The sequence below is a fragment of the Rosa chinensis genome, chromosome 7 (genome assembly GCF_002994745.2).
Source record: "Rosa chinensis cultivar Old Blush chromosome 7, RchiOBHm-V2, whole genome shotgun sequence".
Lineage (NCBI taxonomy): Eukaryota > Viridiplantae > Streptophyta > Magnoliopsida > Rosales > Rosaceae > Rosa > Rosa chinensis.
In genome coordinates this window covers 65396113-65402185 of record NC_037094.1, presented here as the reverse complement: position 1 = coordinate 65402185, position 6073 = coordinate 65396113, and the positions used below count along the sequence as shown (strand labels likewise).

At 45.1% G+C, this 6073-nt stretch overlaps 1 long non-coding RNA gene across 1 annotated transcript; it reads left to right on the top strand.

The window, feature by feature from the left end:
* The first annotated feature begins 3950 nt into the window (after positions 1-3950).
* Positions 3951-4904, top strand: LOC112180689. Its single transcript, XR_002928423.2, has 3 exons — positions 3951-4035; positions 4117-4262; positions 4545-4904. It is a non-coding gene; the product is annotated as an uncharacterized LOC112180689 (long non-coding RNA).
* The last annotated feature ends 1169 nt before the right edge of the window (positions 4905-6073 follow it).

Genomic DNA, 6073 nt, shown 5'->3' with positions numbered 1-6073 from the left:
CTCCTATAGCACAGTATCTTTCTTCATCAAAGGCCCTCCGCCGCTGCTTGGTGGGCTAGGCGGATGGTTTGATACTTAATTTATGAGTGATGATCTCGGGGGAGATGCCTGGCATGTTAGCGTAGGACCATGCAAAGACGGCGGCGTTGTCACGTAGAAACTGGGTGAGTTTAGCCGCTACCTCTGGGTCGAGCTGAGCGCCGATGCGGACTGTTCGTTCAGGGTGCTCGTCAGAGATGTTGATAACCCTCAAAGATGTCTCTGGGTTTACAGGCTCCTTTTTGACATACTTCTTCTCTTCGTCTCTGGGGTCCTCGAAGATATCTGGCGCCGCTGCATGATTTTCCAATGTTAATATTTCATGGCGGCGTGCTAATCGTGCCACGGTTGTGGAATAGCATTCGCTTGCCAATTGTTGGCTTCCCCTCACACAACCTGTTCCGTTGGGTGTGGGGAACTTCATGAAGAACATGTACCCGGCGATGATGCACTTGAGTTTGTTAAGTGCCGGTCGACCGATGATGGCATTGTATGAGCTAAAACAGTCCACGATGATGAATCCGTATGGATCTCCGCCGTTCGCGGACTGGTGCCGATAACCAGTTGCATATAGTCAAAGCCCAATGGCTGTGTGACGTCACCGGAGAAGCTAAGCAATGGCTCATGATCCTGTAGTAGTTTTTTATTTTGCCGGAGTTTGTCGTAGCACCTATTGAAGATGACATTTACCGCGGACCCGCTATCGACAAGGATCCTTCCCACTGACCATCTATCGAGTATGGCGTCGATCAAGAATGGATCGTCGTGGGGCAGATGTACTCCGCGTTCCTCCTTCTCTGAGAAGGTAATGGGCTCCCAACTAGATTTGGGGAGCTTGGCGAATCTCTCGTAGCGGATATTACACACCTCCTTGGGGTGGTTGGCACGTGCGTAACGCTTCTTTGCCCTATGAGACATATTGGTGATTGGAGCACCACCGTCGATGGTGTTGATGTGGCCCAAGGGCTCGATGTTAGCGATCACAGGTGGTGGCTGATGTACCCTGAATTGCTCCATTTTACCGTCTCGGTATAAGGTTTCAATGGCTGTTTTTAGGGCGTTACAATTGTTAGTGTTGTGGCTGCTGTCCTCGTGATATTTGCACCATTTGCCGGTGTTTCTGGGTTTTCCCACCCATGGATATTTTCTTAGGGGTGGTGGCGGAATCTGGTCTTTGCACTGGTCGTATATTTCCTTGTATGAGGCCTTAAGGACAGTGAACACTGCGTACCGCTGGGATGACTCCGTTGGTTTATTACGGTTATCTCCCTCGAATGAGCAGTTACCCTTGGTGTAATGTTGATCCTTCTACCGCTTGCTATGGTGGCTGCTCTGTTGCCATTCCCTCTTCTTATCAGTTGGAGGAGCAGCAGAGGTTTTGTTGGCAGTTTCCTGATGGCTGGAGGAGGGTTGGGTGGATTTTATAGGTGTTGGTGGTGATGGGGGGGGGTGGTTTCTCTATATGTGATGAATTCTGCCTGTGCATGGATGACGGCCTCACTCATGACATGGTCGTAAGTGGCTTTGGGATGATAGTAATTGAGGTGATAGAGAAATGGCCCCTTGAGGAGTCCCTGCTTGAAAGCTGCCAGAGCCATTGTCTTGTTGAGATCGCAGCACTGGGATGTAGCCACTCGCCACCTGGTGACAAACGCCTTCAGTGTTTCCTCCGCCCCCTGCTTGAGGCTGAAAAGCTGAGTTGTATTGTGGTGGCCGGCAGCCAATAGGATGAACCGCGAAAGGAAAGCATTTGATAGGGCATGAAATGAGTCAATGGATCCCGGCGGGCACTCAAAAAACCAACTCATAGCCTCACTATCAAGCGTTTCGCTGAACAAGTGGCAGAGGGTGGCGTCATCGAACCCCTTTTTATTGGTGACTTTTTTGAAGGTGTCCATATGGACAAAGGGGTCAGTCATGCCGCCGTAATGTGGCATCTTTGGTGTTTTTGCGTGTGCCAGGCGGATGGCATGTAGGATCCTGGCGGTGAGTGGTCCTGGTCTGGACGCAAAGAGTGGATTTGGTATTGGCGCTGGGGCGCCTGCCTCGTCCCGAATTAACCTTTGTTCTAATTGCTGCATCCGCTCCAGTATTATGGCGGTTGTGTCTCCATTGGGTCCTTTCTAGATGCCCCGCTGAACCAGCTCTCGCCTAGGGACAGGCATATTACCCTCGGTTCTGGCCCTAATTGTTGAGCGGCTGGCATGTGGCTGTGACTCCCCCTCCTACTCCAACATTAGTCGGGGTTTAGGAGGTGGTCCCATTCCCCGTAGCTCTGGTGGGTTCAACGGTACTTGCATCTGCATTATTGGTCCGTGTATCAATCCACCGGTGGTGGGCTGACTGCGCCTAGTGCTCCGCGACTGTTCGCTTTGCGCTAGGTTAGCGTTCTCTTCCAGTGCCTTCTTTAGTTCATCAAATTTTGACATCAGTGTGGCTACCTGCTTTTGGGCCTAGGCCTTTTCTCTGCATTCATGCTCGCGTTCTCTATTTGCCTTGTGAAGGTCCGCTAGTGCCAGCTCATACATAGCGGCGAAGTCCTCTACCGGGGGGCAGCTGCCGCTTGGCTGAGCCTCCGTTGTAGTTTGAGTTGACGGGGTCAGGTAACTGGCCTGGGGTTCCCTGCTGGGGTTGACTAGTGTGATGAATAGTGCATGGTTAACGTTAACCGCTGGATTAACGTTGGCCGTGGGGTTGGGGTGGGGATTGGTGGGTTGATCCGCCTGCTCTTCAGCGTTCCCCCCGCTACCGTTAGTCATAGTGGATATGGTGGGGTGGCCTTTTGTTTAAGGGTTCCCACAGACGGCGCCAATGTTAATATTCAAAGTTCAGCGGTAACTAAACATTTACTAACGCTGGTCCGATAGGCGGACTGTTATCAATAATACTCAAAGTTCTCGCTACCTGTCAAGTAAAATACAGAGGGCGTCAGAGGAGAGACCGCGTCAGACGGTCTTCTCTTCTCCGATGCCTAAGTTAGTCAATGTATTTATGTTGACAAAGTAAGAGTAGGTAAGTATTAATTGAGTAATCAATGAGGAGAGAGGAGAAAACTTTTTATAGGTGAGGAGGGAACTGATCTTCTCCATATTTTCGATGTGGGACTGACGTGCTTCAGTCCCCAGCTTCTGAAGCTACTGATACTAACTTGGCGTGGCGCGTGGCGGCGCGTCAGCAACGATCTGGTGGCGAGCAGGGGCTCAGGCGATAACTTGTTTGGCTGTGTTTCTGTGGGTCACTCCTTCAGCGGGAGTTGTACCTCTAGTGGTAGCATGAGCGTGGCTCATTATAGCTAATTATGCTTGTGAATGCCTATGTAAGTACAAAACCAAACCAAATTGGAGCTCAGATTTTTCACTCTGTCTCATCTGTCTCTCACTTTTTCTTCTAGTAGATCTGTGTGCTTTGGTTGATGATTAGAAAGTCCCTATTTCTCTCAAACCCTCGTTTTCTCCCACAACCCCTCTTTTCCTTTCTCATCGATCTCAACGTCACCCACCAAATTGAGTTTCGAAGAACTTGGTGGCCACTGGATTGAGGGATTATTCTCTTTGGGTATCTTAATTTAGGCTCCTCTTGTCGAATCCAGTGGGTTTCTCATGTCGAGCTCATCCGAACGGCGTGTGGAAGCAGCAGTAGCTTTAAATTCTATAGGTACAGATGATGCAACCGTGGCCTCCATTCTGTCAAAGAAGCAAAAGCAGAAGCAGAAAAGACCAGGCTCTCCGACCTCCGAACCTCTAGAACCCACATGAACAACCTCCCTAAGCTCCTCTCCTACGTCACACCAACCTCGCCGCCTCAATACGTTGTCGAATCAAACTACCGATTACACCCATCGTCATCTCACCTACATCTATCCAAAACTCAATCACTTTCTCACCCATCCTTGCTGAGAACAGAGAACTCAGACATTGATATTCTCATCTCCATTCTAGTATCAAAAATCAAAGGTTTGGGCTTTGGAGTCTAGATTGGGATCAGTTCACCGCTATGGTAAGCTTTTATGCTATGCAGTTGGTATTTTCGAATTGATCTAAAGGTTGGGGGAAATTGATAAAATGTTTTTGAATCAAGGTATGGAATTGAGGAAAGATAGAGGAGTGGAGTTGGATTTTGATCGAAAAACTCTGGCAAGTGAAAGGTTGGAGTTGTGCAGTACGTTAGTTGAAGGAGAGAGATTTTGGGTGAAGGCTCCTTGACTGGGTATTGATCAAATTCAGGTAATTATGCCTTCTTATTATGAATTCAAATTCAGTTCCTATTTGGGTTCAATTTGAGTTATTAAAGGGAATTGGTGTTGTGGTAGAGTTGTCCGAAACGTTTGAATTCATAATCATGTTTTGAGTTCATTAATTGATTTAATTATAGTTGGTTTGTTGATTGAGAGTTGGAGTTGGAATAAGTTGGGTTCTATGGACATTGGAGAATTGTTACTGAAGGCTTAATTAACTTAGTTGGGATTGTTTTGATACTTGAATGAGATTGCTGTGTGGTGATTGTAGATTACGTTGGAAAGCTTGTATGAAGATGTTGCTGGGTCTTTATTTCTTGTTGAGATGATGACGTTCTGTTTGGACTTCATGAGACAAATTAGCTCAATTGTTCAATTGTTTGTTAATAATTAAAGTGAGACAAGTTGGCTGGTTGTTTAACAATTAGAGTGTTATAATGCTCTTTATTGGAGTATGGGTATAAGCTTTATTAAAGGTTGCCTGGAGGTAGGGTCATTCAATTGTAAATTTGCTTTGGTGTTCTTGTAATTCTGGAATGAATAAGGGATACATATATGTATAATTGTCTTCTTCTGGGAGTTAAGTTGCAGACGTGAGTGAGTACTTGGCAGAAACTAGATTACAATTAGAGGCTTGGTTTGGCATTGTTTAAGTTAGTGGACCTAAAGGCTTGGTTTGGTCTGGGAATATATTTATGTAATGTATGATTGGTCGAAACGACGACCCCGAGTTCATACACCGCACTTGGCTCCGGTCCAAGTTCGACGAGCTCATCGAGTCCCTCATCTAGCTCCTTCTTTCGCTGGAATCTGATGAAACTCTCAAGGTTTTTTTTATTTTTATTTTATTTTTTATTTACAGCAATTCAGATAATTATAGATATCTTTACTTCTAATTTGAAATTTGATAATGCTGTTAGGAGGTGGTGTTGGATACACTGATGGAGGAGTTTGTGATGTTGGGAAATGGAGGAAGGTTTCACTCTGCTATATTCCATAGGTTTCTTCGTAACACTGTAAGTTATGGTTTTCTCTATAGACTTGATCAGGCTTTGATTTTCCTCTATTGCTATTTGAAGAGATCTTTGTTGTTATCACTAGGTGTACTCTACAACGTCGCCGTATGTCTTGGTAGACTTGCTTGCATCAAAGTATTTCAAGTATATTGATGTCCGGTAAGGTCACATTGTTGTTAGGACTGATAAATCTGAAATCAGATTGTAGTTTGTCAGGTATTGAAAATGTAATTCATTGATTGTTCTGGTTTTTCGCTTCTCTTTATCAAATTAGCTTCGGGTCTTTTGGCCTTCAATCTGTAAATTGTATGATGGTACCTGGAACAAACCTTGGTCTCTGTAGCAAAGCTCCATAGATGTAGTGTTGGTCTCTGCAGCAGTAGCTTCAAATTGTACAGGTACAGATGATGCCTAGGCATACGACAACATTGTTTGTTATGACAGCGTTTCTGTGTTCATTGTTATACTTGTGAAAGTAAGCTATATATTATTCAGATTGTTAGTTTCAGCATAGCTAGTATCTTATACTCTAGTTTTGGGAATATGTCAACTGACAGATTTACTTCTTGGACAATAGATATTTACTGCAGTAAGGTCATATTGTTAGTTTTTTTCCCCTTGTTTTTATATTTTATTTTATTTTATCAATTATGTAATATGGAGCTCAGTTGGTTAGTGCTATAAAGTATGGTTATGCAGGGTGCTTCAAATTATCCAAACTCGTAGTCAGTCTTAAACAATTAATTATACCAAAACGCTTCTGAATTAAGAGCTCCATTGATTA